The 4,692-nt window shown below is 40.8% G+C and overlaps 1 pseudogene; it reads right to left on the minus strand.

The window, feature by feature from the left end:
- Positions 1–3,997: 3,997 nt before the first annotated feature.
- On the minus strand, positions 3,998–4,480 carry LOC102752964 (annotated as a pseudogene).
- Between the last annotated feature and the right edge of the window lie 212 nt (positions 4,481–4,692).

Consider the following 4,692-nt stretch of genomic DNA (forward strand, 5'->3'; position numbering starts at 1 on the left):
GGTGCTTGGTGTCTCTCAGAGTTAAAGATGCCTTGGATTCACTTGGGGAGCACTTAAGTCTACAAGGATAAAAGGCAGATTGGGGGGGCCACAACCTAGACCTAAATTAGAACCTCTGGGGTGAGGGGGGGGTGGAGCCCAGAAATTGACATTTGACAAAAGCACCCTCCTATGCTCAAAGTCCCCAGTGACTCATGCCACTAGTCCATGCCCCATACTTCAAGAAACTAAACTGTAAGAATTGATGTCCCAGGTGAGGCTTGCTAAATTTGGCCTATTCTTGCCTACATTTGCATTGCTTTTCAAACTAGGCACACAGGGAGGTGATCAATATTTCCTCACTGATCACTTGCAACTACCGCCTGATGAGAAAAATCAAGAGCCTAGTTTCCCCAGTAACCAGGAAAGTGTGTGGAATTCATTTTCATGGGAGAATACACTTTGCTTCTTCAGTGCTAAACTATAATAGGTTATAATGTGAAGCTAAATGGCATTTGCCATTTTCCTACAAATAACGTGATGCTATTCTCTTCGGTATCAAATGAGTTATCATTAAAATGAATTTTGGTCAAACAAACCCCCCTCCCCAACAAATTACAAACTTACTTTGTAATTGTGCAGTGTTTAATTACCCTGCCACTGCATAGCACTTACCACATAATTAGATAAATAGTAATTATCATTTGAGGAACCAATAACTAAGCAGAATTCGTGCATGTTAATGGTAATCGCTGCCTTATTGGATAAACAAGGAAAGGGGAGCTTCAATAAAGGCTTCTATAATTAAGCCACTGAAGAACATCTCAAAAGTCATGGGTTTTAGATTTTATCACCTGAATTAAAAAAAAAAAAAAGAACAAAGTCAAATAGAGAAAATGTAGTGAAATGGTGATTCTGCTACTGTATCATCATTTCAGAACTTAAAGCTGGAAGCATAGGTTCACCCTTTCTGTTTTAAAAATGCTAAAATCCAAGTGAACCTATATAGCGAAGGCATAGGAAGAATGGGAAAGGAGTGAGGTAATATATGTTCCAGCAACTCACTGAAGTACTGCCCTTAAAATGTGCTAAATTGGATCAAGTGTCTTCAGAGTTGGGAAAGGGAGCAACAATTCATGCAGAGAAAGTTAGGGGGGAAAGAGAGAAAATGAGAGAAAAGAAAAGCCAATCTCAAAGAAAAAAGCAGTTTGACAAAGAGCACGGCAGTGCCCCCACCTGGGCAGTTCCATCACTGCAGGAAAGGCACCTAGAAAGAGACCAGTTAAAGATGCTGTCATGGGAACTAGACTGGAAGAGAAGTCTCACAAAGAAAGCATCATAGAAATAAAAAAATAAAAAGAAAAATTAACAGCTTTCTATATCCACTCCCCACCCCATGTCCCATAGGCAAGTACTTCTTACCAACACTGTGTTCTATAAAGGAATACTTTAAATGCCAAGCTGACTAGAAGCATGATTGCTAACGCTTATTTAGGAAACAATTTGTTAGTTTCTTTTATGCGTGTAATCTTTTAGTGCATTTCATGCTCATGAATTGTGAATTGCTTTCAGAGACTCTTTCCTCCATAGAAATATGTCCTTGGAATCACAGGAGAACACCGTCTTACAGTGGTCGGCAAACCGCGGCTCGCAGTCCTCATGTAGCTCTTTGGCCCCTTGAGTGTGGCTCGTCGACAAAATACCGACTTTTGCGCATGGGCCACGAAGTTCCAATCGCACTGTACGTGCGCGACCGCACGTGGTATTTTGTGAAAGAGCCACACTCAAGGGGCCAAAGAGCCGCATGTGGCTCGCGAGCTGCAGTTTGCCAACCACTGGTCTAGGAGAGTCAGAAAGACTCTTAGATTTCCAAATAATAGAGCATGACTTTCCTTTGTCTTTTGAACCTTAGGAGCAAGGAAGTGAGTTAATCATATCCCTGGGTTCACAGCACACTATCATCACTGTAAAACCTCTCTTGTTTTAGCTTTATCTCCAATTTATTTCTTTTTATAACATTTCTAAATTTTATGTATTGATTAATTTGAGAGAGGAAGAGACACAGAGAGAGAAACAGAGAGAGACAAAGAGAGACAATGGGCTAACCAACTGAGCCACCCAGACAGAGCCCCAATGTCTTTCTAATCCCTTGTCCCATTGTTCCCCATTCCTAAACTGCTTGCTATAAGTCCTTAAATATGCCCATATCTTTATAAAAATAGTAAGTTTGTATGAATGTGTTTAATGTACAAATGTAATGTCAGGCTATGCATTTTTTACTTCTTTTTTTCTTAATTTCTTAATATCTATTCAGGTTCTTAATATCTATTCATGTTGCTCCATTTATATCTAGCTTGTTGCCTTGAAGTGCCCTTGTTAAGCATACATACTGCACATTTTACTTCCTCAGTTCCCTATAGTCATCTTTATTGCCTCTAACTTTCAAGTACCACTCCCAACACCACCAAAATAGACAGATGAGAGAAAAAGATAATCCTCAAATATCTTCCTTTACCTTTATTAGAATTTTCTCTAGGGTATACATAGGCCTGGGTGAGTCTTCATGGAGAGTACGCAAATATAGCCTCACTAAGCACTAACAGACTGCTTTCCAGAATGACTATTCCCATCAGCAACTGGGTGAGAAAAGGGGGTATGCTGTTTTGCTTCTGTTCCGGGTACTTTTCATATATTTAAACATTCTTTACCCTGTGGATCAACACTCTTTAAATTCAATTTTTTAAAAAGGAGGAGGAAGAAGAAAGGCTTATTTCAGAAAGCACAAGGTCAACAGCTGGAATGCAGTAATTTGGGTGGAGTAGGAGATAAAATATACTACAGTTTACAAAGGCTCAGCCATGCAATAGACGATTGGGAAGCTAAAAAGACACAATGTTGGAATATGGTGCATTTTCTAGTGAACACCTCATTTTCCTTCACAATAAGCGACATCTGTCATAAATCCGCTCTGCCATTTATACCCTGTATGACCCAAAATGACACCCTCAGGGCAGAAAGCAAACAAAAGCTTCCATTCAGATATCCACTGACTCTCCGCTGGGAAATTTTCCAATATTATCCCGGAGTAATAAAAACTGGGGAGGGTGAAATTCTGGGTCGTAGGTCCCAGCATTATCAATCAGCCCTCTAGAAACCAGTCTGAAGCCCCTGCATTTTAACAACCAGCAAAGTCAGTGCAATATCCTGTTCAGAGGCCGAAAACAAGCTTAAAAGCCAAACGGATAAAGCTAATAGCCCCAAGTCCTAATATAAACACCTCTATGATCTCAGGCGTATTCATTTTGTGTGTGTATGTTTATTATTATTATTACTGTTCTGTGAGCACACCAAGCATCCCAGGGTCTCTTGCTTCTTTCTCTGCCTGAGCTCTCTATCCCCAGATATTCAAAAGGCTCATCCCTGGCTTTGCTCAAGTGCCCATTTAGCAGGGAGGGCTTCCGTACCACCCTTAGTAGCACTGTGCTTCACACACTCCACTACATTATCCATCAAAGCGCTTAATCACATAGATCTTCTCACTAGAGAGTGAAAACCATCAAAGCAAGGATTGTGTTCGTTTCTTTCACTGTGCCATCGCCAGCATCTAGAACAATGCCTGGCCCAAGGAAGGCACTTAAGTATGTGTGGGTCCAGTCTGTTTTGATGATGAAAGATGCTGAAGGTCCAATAACGAAAAGAGCACCCAGGCCCTGCCCTCATAGAGCACACACCCTTGTGTGGGCAACAGACTAGCAGGCTGTAAGAATTGCACAGCCCAGGTCTTCTGACTCAGGTGGCTCTTTCCACTGCCATGCTCAACAAGGTATAAAAAGATGCGCTTCAATTATTTAGTGGCAGCTAAAGGAAGGCATTAGCAAGCATGAGAAAAGAAAGCTTTAAAAGCCGAGGTAGTTGCCTTTTTCCATGTATTTCTAAAGCCTTCCTGTGGTTTTTTTAGAGACCCATTCAGATTTGAGGCAACAAAAGAGGAAGTAGCCATGAGGACTCTTCAGGGGACTTTAGTATTCTGAAAGCATTTTCAGTTGTTTTTTGTTCTTTCAGTCTTCCATACCATTTTATTTTCTCCCTTCAACCATAATTATATATGCACTTTTGTTCTTAACAAAAGTGTCTGTAAACAAAGGCTTGTCCAACCCACTTACAGGCAAGGCAAGTGCTGCTTCTGCAAATGGCCCCCACCATGGGCCCTCTGGCATCCAACCCAAGTCGCCCCTAGCCAGGCTTCATCTTCACTAGATTGTGCAGCCGCTTCGTTGAATCTCATTCCAGACTTTAACTTTTCCAAGGGTTCCATGATTTTTCCATGTTTTTCACACAGAATGTGTTTGATCTTTACTGCATTGCCACCATCTTTGGGACCCTAAGACTCCTTGTCAGAACTGTCACTCCCAGAGGCTGCTCCTCCATCCCCCTCTTCTCCAAAATCCCTTTTTCCTTTGGGTGGCATCTTCAGAACTTGACATTGAACTCTCCACTGTATCAGTTTCTGTTCCTTCAGTTGTATATTCTATACATGGAATATTATTTAAGTTTTTAATAAATTATCATAGTAGATTAATCATTGTGCATAAATTTGCACATATACATAACTTCATGTAGAGTTTAACAATGGGTACAGAACTGACAATTTGGAAATGTTTCAGTGGTTACCTACTTGTCCTCATTAAGTCATGATGCTTGTTTTCTAACAGA

This window comes from Myotis davidii, unplaced genomic scaffold (genome assembly GCF_000327345.1).
Source record: "Myotis davidii unplaced genomic scaffold, ASM32734v1 scaffold402, whole genome shotgun sequence".
NCBI lineage: Eukaryota > Metazoa > Chordata > Mammalia > Chiroptera > Vespertilionidae > Myotis > Myotis davidii.